This window comes from Miscanthus floridulus, chromosome 13 (assembly GCF_019320115.1).
Source record: "Miscanthus floridulus cultivar M001 chromosome 13, ASM1932011v1, whole genome shotgun sequence".
In the NCBI taxonomy this organism is placed as follows: domain Eukaryota; kingdom Viridiplantae; phylum Streptophyta; class Magnoliopsida; order Poales; family Poaceae; genus Miscanthus; species Miscanthus floridulus.
The window spans coordinates 11,443,694-11,457,258 of record NC_089592.1 but is presented as its reverse complement, the minus strand read 5'-3'; the positions used below and the strand labels follow the sequence as shown (position 1 = coordinate 11,457,258).

Genomic DNA, 13,565 nt, shown 5'->3' with positions numbered 1-13,565 from the left:
CCACTTTAGAGCATTGTAACTTGTAAACCTGCTCGAATTAGGCCAAACTCATTTAAGCAAAGTTGTACATCTTCGATAGACCAACAATTTGTATTAGGGAAGTTTTCAAAGAATTGAGCTCGTTTGGGAGTTACATGTACACGTACTTGCTCTATCAGTTGTCTGTTGCAGGCCTAAAACCGGCCGGGATAGCGTGACATCATGGCTGACCGGCCATAGGCCATGTTCGCTGTGTGGACGCCGTACGCCGTGTTGGGCCTACACATCAGGCCGGGGTGGACAGCAAAGGGAGCCGTGTCCCCGCTCGCTCTCCACGCGCGCTCACTCTCCATGCCTCACCTTGCCTCGCTCTCTCGCTTGAAGCCGAGTGGAGTAAGCCACCATCACCACCATGCGCCTCAGTCATGCTTGCATGCCAACCACACTGCACCACCATCCAATCCATCTCGCCCACAGCTCTGCTTTGACGTGCTTCACCTCACTGAGTCGCTAGCACCGCCATTCGAGCAAGGGTAAGGTCGCATTGTGCATCGCCATCGCCGCCATGGCCATGGAGCACTGCCGAGCTCTGAGCTTGCGGTGGCCAGTCCTATCCACCACCCCTCTAATCTATCTCTCTCTCTCTTGATTCATCTTTGTCGTAGGTACTAGAATCTATAGCCGTAGCTCGTTGAGCCGCTACTGCGTCGCCGGTGCTAGAACACGAGATGCACCGCCATGAGCCAAGAGCACCGCTGCCATGAACGTCACCATGGTTGCGCCTGTTCGGTCGCTGTTCTCTCTTGCAGTTAGGTGTTAGGGTTTAGCCTTAGGACGGCGAAGCTCGTGGGGATTATGGATGCATGCTTGCATCACCTTTCCCGTCGAAACATCACCATGCCACCACCGTGCTCGTGCTACCGTGCCGCCATGCACATGGCCAAGCTTCACCGCCGCTCCACCGTCGCCCTAATCTAACCCTAGAGCTCCGCTAGGACCTACTGATGTTGTAGCCACGCTCGCCTGGACATGCCGTCACCGGAGACGACGAGTCTACCACCATGCGCCGTCGCCGAGCCACCATGCTCGCCGATGAGCTAGCTTCAGTGATCCTCCGAGCAAACTGAGGGTACCTGTAGGTACGGAATAGGATGGGGAACACATTGGTGCCGACCTCGTCGTCGGTGACCTCATCGTTGGTGAGCTTTTCGCCGATCAAGCCGGTGCTCTGCTCTGTCTCTCTGTCGCACGGGGCCAAGTTGACCATAGGGCCCAGTCGTCAGTCATAGTGGGGTGTATACAACAGGTGCACCTAGCTGTAGCGCCTGATTTGAAATTTGATTTTCTTTATTAATTTTTTCACAGATTTAGTTACAAACTTCAAAAAATCGTATCTAGAGCTATAAGTGTCCAAATGGGGTGAACCAAATTTTGTTAGATTCATCTTGAAGTATACTATTTGATACAAATATGAAATCTACTGTTTAGGGTATTTTGCTAGGAGAATTAAATTGAGCAAGATAAGTGCTTTTAAAATAGTTTGTAGCTTATAAATTGCATAACTTGAGCTAGAAAGGTGATAAAATTGTGATCCCAATTTTGCTGATCTTGTGTTGACATGATCCAGCTAGGAAAAATATTAAACCTATAGTAAGCATATTTGAAATATGGTCTTCCTATTTAATCTTAATTAATTGCTAGATTCTAGTGAAAATAAATGGGGTAAAAATAAATAACATATGATCATACAAATTTTTACACAGTATTCTCATGCTAGAGGAAAGTAAGAAAAATATTAAATCTGTTACTTGACACTTTTCACTATGCTAAACTAGTTTTGCTAAAATAAGCATATGTAACTTGTCATTTTTGTAGAGGTAGCTATACTTGTCCAAATGGCATGAAATTTGTATAGTAGACTATTAGGGTCATGTGTAGCCTTCTGTAATGTTCTTGGAATTTATTGAGCAATGAAAATATTTATCCTTTAAATCATCTTATTATCTAAGGAAATTAATAAATGGATATAAATAAATTAGTTATGTTTAACCATGATGTTTTATGTGGTGCTTGTGATGCATATGATCTGTTGATGTTATTAGTTAGGCTTAGAAGTAAATGGTTGTATGCAACTAGTTAATTATTGTTTTATAATTCAACTAGATGACTACATGTGTAGTTTCTGTTGTGGTAATAATTTCATGATGATAATGATCTTTTATGTGAAACTTGTTAATAACAAAGTTGTAGATAACTTACTTATCTACCTTGTGTTAAATTTTCATAAGCATAGGCCTTATGGTCTAAGAATTATAGCTGTTAGAATTCTACTATCAGAAATGCTTGCTCTCTGGATAGATCTGAATTATTGAATTGTTTGACCCTGATAACTGCTGAATCACATTAAGATGATTAAAATAAAGTTGTAGGAAATTTCATAAGATTTCTAGAAAGTCCACAACCATATTATTTAGATCTGTATAACCCTAGTTATGGTCAAAACAAGTGGTTGTTATCTTGTAGTCCAGAAATTTGCTTAGATGAGAATTTGTTTAGTTACTAGAGAAGAGATATGCACCTACTCAGTAAAATAAGATGCAATTTGTTATCACCTTAATACAATGCTATTGAAAACACTTATGAGGATTTAGTTCATCAAACCATATCATATTATACATGTCACTATATATGCATCCACGATATCTTATTTCATGCTCATGCATATAGGATCGTTAGAAGGGATAACTCTTTTGGAGTTCAATGAAGAAGAAGAGGAGGAACAGCAGGACACACCTCAGGTCATAGCTCTAGAAGGAGAGGAGCAAACTCTTGGGGACCTCCCTAAGTGTTCGGATCATAGGTCAACCTCTTTCCTCAAAGGCAAGCCCCGGAGCATTCTAAGTCTCCTATGTTTTGCAAAAACTTCACTTGAGTCCTTTTATGTCCGATGCATTAGGTGATAAGAGTTGAATTGAAACCACTTGATGCATAGAACTACCTTGTCTAGATATATATACCTTTAATCCTGTGTAGGTCCAGGATCGAATATATGCTTAGCCATGCTTAGATCGGTAGAAGTTGGGTAATTTCCTATCACCTGCGAGATATAGGTGGATACCGAAGCACGGTTGGCTATATTTGCTATCATAGAAAAGAACCATGGGATAATGTAACTGGATGCTGAGCGGAGTCTATGTGTAGGTTGACTCATGTGATTCCGTCTATGCCGATTAAGGATCATACTGTTGTTGGCACTTCTGATAAAATTAAATGCATGCCTCTCACTTAGCTAGCTAGATAACTCATTCCGGCCGTGAAGCCAAGTAGCTCAACTCAGATCGGGCCCCATTCTGTTAGAGTGTGCACTCTAAATGATAGTAAGGATGTACGGGGAGCCAGACATGAGCCCAAGGGTAGGCCAGGCCTAAACATCCTGGTAGCTGGTCGTCCCTGATTGTGCGGCGCTAGGCAAACCCATGAAATGTGGGCCTGAGTTGTACCATAGGTGACCTAAGGTGACTGTTGATCTCGTCTACCTAGGTTTGTGTTAGGAATAAATTCCTAGCTTATTGAAATTGATTCGAATTGCCGTCTCTCCCGGACAATGAGAAACTTGGCTAGCCCTAACATCGTAGTAATTGTATTATGGAATGATGGTTATGATGAATATGGAATCATTATACCAGCTATGGTTACTATTGTATGCTACTAAATGATATACCACATGTTTGGCATAGGTTAGTTGCTAATCTAGAGATGAATAGCTATAAATAACTTGATGATCGAATTATAACTGTATACTTGAATTGGTAAGCTTTTTATACAAAATGTTGTCAAGCTAGCTCCACTTATAAAGCCTTGCATGATCCTTGGAGTCACTTTATTTTGGTTTATGATGGGTAAGTCTAGTTGAGTACCTTCTCATACTCAGGGTTTTATTCCCATTGTTGCAGATGGTACAGTTTATCATGGCCATTGCAAGAACTACTTCTGTCCCGCCATGGACGAGGAGAAGCCCTAGGCAGGCATCTCTTATTAATCCCTCTCTTATGCTTTTGTGGAAGTGTGATCATGAGTTGGCACTATATTTAAACAATGTTGCAGATGTTGATTTCAAACTTTTAATTTGCTTCTACTACTATCTTACCTGAACGTGGTTTGTAATAACTTTAATTCATACTCTGATGGATGAACTGTATTTGTGAACTTTATGTAATGTGTGACATGTATGTTGAATCATGTACGATCTTAGTTGTATGTTGATGGTTAATCGAGATCCTTCGTGGTACTCGATGGACAACTAGGTTTATATGGGCTCAAGTATGACAGTGCGACCGCTTGCGGACTGCCATTATACTTGTGCTCTTATAAATTGGTCAGTTCTGCTATAGAAGCTAATGGAGCAAGAAGACACAGACGACAACAAGACTCTGAGTAGGACGACTACAAGTACACTGAGGATCTCATAGTTAACCAATCAATAGGTGTCACGTCCCACCCAACCTTGTAGAATCCTGTTAGACATGCAATAAGTAGTTGCTAGTGCTTTACTTTTATGCAATTGAACTATGATAGATTGCATGGTAGAATTGCTTGAAAGCCATTACCATGATGTAACCTTTACCCCTGAGCACCCGCTGATAGGCTAGACGCTCGCTTACTACTTACTGCTTACTTCTACTATGCATTATATCTATGATGTGATGCTTGGTGGAGATTGTTTGTGAGTGGCTAAGGCACATGGTGCTGCTAAAACTAGTGATAACTTGGGGAGATTTTGGTATGTGTCTTGGGTGTGTGGTGAGGGTTGAGTTGACCGGATAGGATTCTACAATGAGTCTTTGGATGAGTCTTGCCAGGGGGATGCGACATGGGCATTTCCTATGAGAGGTACCTGTGGTGGGTACATGTGTGAGGAGTATATTTTGAGGAGGTGACTCTTTAGGATGGAGGTGCCATCGAGGCACGGAGTGTTGGTTATCCCCTTTGAGAAGATATCCTGTCTGGTCCCCCTAAGGACTGGTATGTCGAGAGAACCGGATCATAGGACCCTATGTGCACGTCACTCGTTCCTAAATGGGCGGGGGACGGATGCTGACCAGCTAGGATAGTGCCACTACTACTAGGTTGGAAGTGGATAGTGTAGGGAGGTACGAGCGTGTGGCCCACACCCTCCTAATACAGCGTAGTGACCTCTGGGGCCTGGTACTACGTCTCATAGTCTCAGCATTTTGGTGGACTCCAAGGTGTCCTAGGGCTGAGTGGTAGGGTGGCATCGCACTAGTTGGAAGGTAGCCAAGTATTAGCCTAGGCAGGGCACTACCGATGATGGTGATCTTATGGTTCTAGGTGTACACACTCTTCAGAGTTGATCGATCTATACGTATAGCTATGTCCTCAGATATGGATATTCCTATGACCTACGCTTCCCTTGATTAGTGAGAGGAGTCATTTCTTCTTCTCCCCCATGGGTTTGGTGTTGGTTATCGGCTTTGGCCGTTGAGGCAAGGCATGAGAGGGAGTCATCCTTGCAGCCTATAGAGTGAGAGTGTGGTAAGATGTGTGTGATGGGATGGGTGAACATGTGAATGAGATGGGTTAAAACTTGATGAACTATTATAAAATATTGATGAAACTTGCATAGGAAAACTACAGCCATAAATATGCCTTTTGCTCTACCCTTGCATTCCACTTACCACACAGCAAAGCAAAGCATAGGGTGGGAGCTAGTGGCCAGTACAAATTGTACTAAAAGATATTTGGCAGGTTTGTATGTCATCTACGACGACAACAATGGAGGATAGAAGGATTAGGTGGTCCCGTTCCTATGCTCAAGTTTGGTTGAGGAGATGAAGTCTATGCCCACTGACTTTCTACACCAACTCTGATGACTGTCCGTGAAGGAGGAGCCTTCACCCATCGATGCACTACGTCTACTCTGATCTATGTGTGTTTCCGCTAGTGTGCCTTGTACTTAGGTGTGATATCAAGTGTTGTAATACCTTGTAAACTTGTAATTTCTCGATGTATGAACTATGGTATCAACTGAATAATGATAATGTGATAGCTTGGTCTTCTGGACTATCACATTAATCTATGAATTTCCCTTCGAGGAAATCATGGATCGTTTCACTTTTCTATACATATTGACAAACATGCCGGAGATGGATGCTTTCTTCATGTATGTTCTGTCAAAAACATCATTACTGTTTTGTTCTAGATTTTTTAATATCTAGGCATAACAAGAATTTTGTTCATGTAGACACTTTGATAATGAACAGTGGAAGAGCCGTATAGTTCCCATAGACCAGCAACGTCGTGATTTAAGGTTAAATGGTTGGAAAAATAGCCGTGGTATACAATTTGGTCCAATTTTTTGATTGGTTCAATGAGCAAGTAATTTAATCATACACTTAAGCTTTGTTCTGTTCCAACATTGTGATTACGATAAAAAACTTATCACATAATTTGTGTTTTTCAGTGCTTGAAATCAGCTAGCATACACAATTCTCTGTTCCATATGTCCTATGGTTACTGCCCTCGAGTTAGGTCCTATGGGTGTTATGATGTCAATGGCTATAGATTCCGTTCAAAGAAATATGAGAGTGGAAGAGTAGGGTTAACAACTATCAATAGTGGTGTTTGTGTAACTTTTTTTGATGAATCAGACAATCCTTTAGAGTATTATGGTATCATAGAAGACATAATTAAAATTGAGTGGGAAGACAGCATAAAATTAGAGTTGGTGCTATTTTATTGCTCCTGGTTTGATCCAACACCCAATGGATTGAGGCGTACTGAAGTTCTAGGCTTGGTAGAGATCAATCATACATTAAGATTATCAAATTTTGACCCATTTGTGATTGCTAGTCAGGTTACTCAAGTGTACTATCTGTCTTTCTCGTGTAAGAACAGGGAGCTGTCTCCATGGTGGGTTGTCTACCATGTTGCTTCACATGGATGTGTGCCTATGAATGAAAGCAGTAGTGAAGCTACGAATATGGAAGGGGTACTACAAGATGTCTACCAAGCGGATGGTTTGGATGGCACCTTTGTTATTGATTTGAGTGATGCCTTGGACTCCATAATTGCAATGGGATCAGATGAGGTTACTGACCCAAAAGACTTGAAAGCAATACAGAAACAAGTTGTTATGGACGAGGAATATGATGAAGAAGCTATAGAAGAAGAGGAGGAAATGGAAGAGGATGATGAAGCAATGGATGAAGAAGATGAAGAAACTTATGATCCAAATGATTTTTGAATATGCAGTTCAGAATATATGTTTTAGTTATGCTATTTGTTATGCATAAGATCATATGTAACTGTTTTTGAATATGCAGCCAGCAGTCCAGTATTATTAATATATCAGTTTGCAAGTGTGCTTCAGTATTACTAAATCTGAATTCATGTTGTTTTCACTCCAATCCTTTTTCCTAGTTTGTTGCCCCTCCAATAATTTGTTATCTAATGCAATATGCAGTCAAGTATTTTTTTGTGAATATGCATCCAACAGTCCAGAATTATTAATATAGCAGTTTCCTAGTTTGCTGCCCCTCCAATAATTTGTTGTCTGATTCACTATTTGTTTTAAGATGGATCTAACATATTGTATCAACTGTAGATGGTCTGTACACGCAATAAACGTGTAGCCAATTATCGTGCAGCCGAAAGGAATGATGGTTCTGAAAGTGGAGGTGGTGTCATGGTTCGTTCCATTCGACACACACACCATGTAGCGAACAGCAGTGCAGCCCAAACAAATGAAGGTACTGGAACTACAGGCGATGCCTCACAAACGACACCAGTTGTTGAAGCTCCCCCAATAGAGCCACCCAAAAAAAAAGAGGAAGGAAGCAAGGGCCCCGAACAAAATTTAAACAACCTCCACGTGGTGTTAAAGTGGCTCTTAAACCAAGTGGTGACGAGTGAGTGCATGCTAATCTTATTGGCTTATTAGTACTTTGTTTTACTAATTTATGAAAGTATGTCAATATCTTGTTGTTCACTAGATGGATGGAGTAGAGTAAAACATAGGCATCATGTCAAACAGCCATAGCCAAACCAACGATTAAAAAATGATGGCTAAAGATTGTTTTCTAAGGGAAGCTAACATATATAAAAAAATCATGCACCAAAGTCTTATCTCTTACGTATAATATGAACTTTTCTCTGAAATTTATGTAAACCTGCACCAAAGTCTTATATCTTACATGTTCATTGTGAACTTCCATGTCTGAATACTTGCATGAATTCTACTGCAGTTGATGTGAACTTCCATATCCTAGCAGCCTTTTGTACTGACCTATTACTTTATTTATAGGCAATTTAGTTATATTTACTACCCGCCACCTTACAAATACACTACTCAGCTTGGGGTCATACTTAGAAGAGAATACCTATGTTCAATCTGAAATTTCCGATCAACATCTAAAACTTGAAATTTCTAAGATCTATAGAATCTGAAACCTATGTTCATTGTTCCATACACATGCAGCGTTTGTTCCAAGTTCCAGCACAAGATCAACAAGAAGCGGACTATGTTCTAGAAGGCTGTTTGAAGAAAAGGGTGAAGGACATGATGTATCAAGTCCATGTGGATGCTGTCAAGGAGTACTACAGGAAAATAAAACACATAGAAATCAAAGATGCAGTAGCGTGCCATATTGACCTTGAGTATGAGCAATACAAGCTAGGAAAGTTCGAGTGGTTGAATGATGAGGTATGGCTCCACCTTTGTGCTTATTGGTGCTCAGATGAGTTCAAGCTAAAACGTAAGAGGGGGCAAACATCTCGCTCAAGTAATGAAGATATTGCTCAAAATCGAGGAGGATCTAGACCATTCACAGAGACACAACAAGTATTGGTATGCATGTGTATATTCTTTAATGTCTTTTTAGGAACTTAGTAGCCTATTGTAAATTCATATCTCATTTGAAAATTTGCTATTTTTTAGGAAGCTAACTTTGGACCACAGAAAGCAACCCCTATTAATATATTTGCTGCAATGAAATCTGGCTTGAAAAGCCTGGATAGCAATGGTAGATGTGGTCCAATCAGTAGTCACAAAGCACAAAAACGCATGGTATGTATGTGATGTCTTGTTATGAAAATTGACATGTGTGCTGAAAATTTCTGCTTGTAAAGTTCTAGTGTGTATACTACTTCAAGTACTTAAATGACATCTTTTCCATTCGACACACACACCATGTAGCGAACAGCCGTGCAGCCCAAACAAATGAAGGTTCTAGAACTGCAGGTGATGCCTCACAAACGACACCAATTGTTGAAGCTCCCCCAATAGAGCCACCCAAAAAAAAGAGGAAGGAAGCAAGGGTCCCGAACAAAATTTAAACAACCTCCACGTGGTGTTAAAGTGGCTCTTAAACCAAGTGGTGACGAGTGAGTGCATGCTAATCTTATTGGCTTATTAGTACTTTGTTTTACTAATTTATGAAAGTATGTCAATATCTTGTTGTTCACTAGATGGATGGAGTAGAGTAAAACATAGGCATCATGTCAAACAGCCATAGCCAAACCAACGATTAAAAAATGATGGCTAAAGATTGTTTTCTAAGGGAAGCTAACATATATAAAAAAATCCTGCACCAAAGTCTTATCTCTTACGTATAATATGAACTTTTCTCTGAAATTTATGTAAACCTGCACCAAAGTCTTATATCTTACATGTTCATTGTGAACTTCCATGTCCGAATACTTGCATGAATTCTACTGTAGTTGATGTGAACTTCCATATCCTAGCAGCCTTTTGTACTGACCTGTTACTTTATTTACAAGCAATTCAGTTATATTTACTACCCGCCACCTTACAAATACACTACTCAGCTTGGGGTCATACTTAGAAGAGAATATCCTTGTGTGATTATCGAGGTGGATGAGAACGGTGGTGAATTCAAGCGCCCAGCTCTGAATTGGGTTGATTATTTTCATAAAAATCTTGGTGCTAAGGGAATGACAAGGGGAGAAAATATGGTTTCCGAATTTTGGTAAGATACCTATGTTCAATCTGAAATTTCCGAGCAACATCTAAAACTTGAAATTTCTGAGATCTATAGAATCTGAAACCTATGTTCATTGTTCCGTACACATGCAGCGTTTGTTCTAAGTTCCAGCACGAGATCAACAAGAAGCGGACTGTGTTCTAGAAGGCTGTTTGAAGAAAAGGGTGAAGGACATGATGTATCAAGTCCATGTGGATGCTGTCAAGGAGTACTACAGGAAAATAAAACACATAGAAATCTAAGATGCAGTAGCGTGCCATATTGACCTTGAGTATGAGCAATACAAGCTAGGAAAGTTCGAGTGGTTGAATGATGAGGTATGGCTCCACCTTTGTGCTTATTGGTGCTCAGATGAGTTCAAGCTAAAACATAAGAGGGGGCAAACATCTCGCTCAAGTAATGAAGATATTGCTCAAAATCGAGGAGGATCTAGACCATTCACAGAGACACAACAAGTATTGGTATGCATATGTATATTCTTTAATGTCTTTTTAGGAACTTAGTAGCCTATTGTAAATTCATATCTCATTTGAAAATTTACTATTTTTTAGGAAGCTAACTTTGGACCACAGAAAGCAACCCCTATTAATATATTTGCTGCGATGAAATCTGGCTTGAAAAGCCTGGATAGCAATGGTAGATGTGGTCCAATCAGTAGTCGCAAAGCACAAAAACGCATGGTATGTATGTGATGTCTTGTTATGAAAATTGACATGTGTGCTGAAAATTTCTACTTGTAAAGTTCTAGTGTGTATACTACTTCAAGTACTTAAATGACATCTTTTGTGGAACTTCTTAATACAAAAGTTGTAGATAATTTAAGTATCTTCACTGTACTAAAATTTCATGACTTCATGTTATCAGGTTTGGGAGTTACAGTTTTCTGAAGTTTCCTGTCAGGTTATGTTTATATCTGCGCAGCAATCCTTCTTTGTGCTTTTTCACCCTGTTAACTTAAGAATCAGGTCTATGTTATAACTAGAAAGATGTGGAGAACTTCTTAAGATTTCCAAAGTGTTAAAGAACATAATTTTTTGTGATCTAGAACTCTAGTTATGATTTATTTAAGTGACTATTTTGCTGTTGTCCAAAAATTTCAGAATACTACATTACCACGTTTTGGCTATTTGTACATCTGTAGAACATGTTTCCTTATTCTGATCTTTGTAGGATGACTACCTTGCTGCTGTTAAGAGGATAAAATGTGCAAATGAAGAGGATGGAGACGGTGCAGACATGGAAGTGGATGGGTTTGAGGTTGATCAACAGCAATATTTGAATGGGAAGGCGCTATATGATGTGTCTAGTGGTGGCCCGAGAAAGCATGGGCGTCTTGCCATAGCAAATGGTGCGGTGAAGTCTTCAAATGTCAAGGCAGCCGGAAGGTAAAGAAGTGTGCATCCATCAAATTCAATGACTATGCAAAACATGTCTCGTGAAATGGAATAGCTACGTCGTGCAAATGGAAGGCTAGAACAAGAGAATCGTGAAAAGGACAATGCACTACAGCAAAACAAAGTTCTTGTAGACTTGGTACTGGTATGTGCACTGCTCCTGTAAATACTTCACTAATATTATCTGTGAATTATCTAATGATTTGAATCTGAAATATCTGTGCTTGCAATACACTTGTAGAACCTTTATCAGGAGTCAGGAAGGATTGTACTAGAAGAAGTGTTATGACGCTTGTCTGCTACGCAAGCAATTACGAGTATATCTTCATTCCTCTATCAACATATTTTGTAGCTGTCAGATCCATCACTTAGAGATTTTAAGATGTAAAGAAAGTAGAAACTAATTAGTATTTTGTGGGGTACTATTCAGAATGGCAACACAGAGTATAGCAGTGAGTAAGTGGCCTCATGTTGATTGTTGTATAGCTACTGCAGTGAATTTGCATGGCTATTGCAGTGAAGAAGTGGCCTTATGTTGGTTTGTAATGTTTCACACCTTGAAAACCAGCAGTTTGAACTCTTTAAACCTTGTCCAATTCATGGTACCACATTCAAATGAGTTTACATCAAATTTAGAGGCTTTGCTAAAAGTGTTATTGTTGGAATACAATTCCACTTACTGAAATAACTTTGTTCATATTCAGGCAACTGGTTCTTCTCATGCTGCCTCAGAATCTACCAACAATGCTAATGATGTTTGCCACACCAATGGGGATCTTCATGATGCAAACGTTGGCAACAATCAAGGTTCCGACAACAATGGAGATCATGCATCGATGTGATGGTTGTGTTTAGTTGCAAAACATGGATGTGGTGGTGGTTTCTTCTTTTGTAGAGCTGTGCTTTTGCACAATAACTAGTAGGTGGCTCTAATATGTTAGTTTTAGTTTTAGTACAATATGGCTCAATAATGCATGCTGGTGTTTTAGTCATCTTGGCTGAAACTTGAACCGTTGAGATGAGATGGTAATGCTTTTAAATATATTGATGCCAGAACATTTGGACATCATCTACATATAGCCTGGATGCTATGAATGAATGTGGTGAACATTTGGACTCCATCTTTATATGTATGCTATTTATTATGTTGTGATGAAATTGTTGTATGGACGGTCCATATTTTAATATGTTGTTGCTACCGTTTTTAAATAATTATTGCATCCAATTTGCTGCATGGATAAGTGTATTTACTCTATCGATGGTTTGTTAACACCCTACAGAAAAATACAATTTTTCTGTACGTTCACCTATCCCGACAGAAAAATATTTTTTCCCTGTGAGTGCACCTCTAAAACTCTAACGGGGCAACACTAACAGAAAAAATGATTTTTCTGTCGGGTTTTGCTTTTTTCTGTGAGGAATAACGCACAGAAAATTTATTTTTAATCTGCACGAACACAATTTTTCTGTGCGTGTAATACCTACAGAAAAATTGTTTCTGACGGCGAACCGACAGAAAATTCTATTTCCGTGGGTTATTTTCTGACGGTACACCGTCAGAAAAATATTTTTCTGTCGGTATTCGCATTTTTCTGTGGGTTTTTGCACACACAGAAGTATTCGAGATTCCAGTAACTTTACATTGCATTCATTTCATATATTTGTGAGCCTCCATTTGTGTCTCCTCGGGTATGTGTGTTTGTGGGTGCAGGGACATCTTAAGCAAGTTACATTTGCACTAAATACATCCCACAACACCTTGGATTGAAGAGGGGAAGAAAGAAGATCAAAATAAGCTCTTGACAAGCCTACATGTGCTCAGCCTGAAGAAGTCGGCTAAGCTGGCTCTAGGGGTCGGCTAAGCCGGTTCTAGCCAGTGGAGTCGGCTAAGAGCCTATTCATCTCTCTCTAGGCATCGTTTAGGTGCTTTCAGCCACCACGACTGGTATGGTATATTGTACTATGGTAGTGTCCCGGTACTGGAAGGATATGAGTAGCTGTTGGTGAACACGCACGGCGAAGGAGCATGGTGAAACCGTCTCAGACAAAGAAGAGCACGGGAGAACGCTGTCCTTCCAACTACCCACCGACTTACAGGCCCATATTCTATGCCCGGCTATGGCCCCCTATCTGTGACAGGTAGCCACATTACTCTGCTGTGGCCTAAATC

General features: G+C 40.1%; 1 pseudogene; it reads left to right on the top strand.

Moving 5' to 3' along the window:
• Positions 1-10,603: 10,603 nt before the first annotated feature.
• LOC136502024 (uncharacterized) lies at positions 10,604-12,237 on the top strand (annotated as a pseudogene).
• The last annotated feature ends 1,328 nt before the right edge of the window (positions 12,238-13,565 follow it).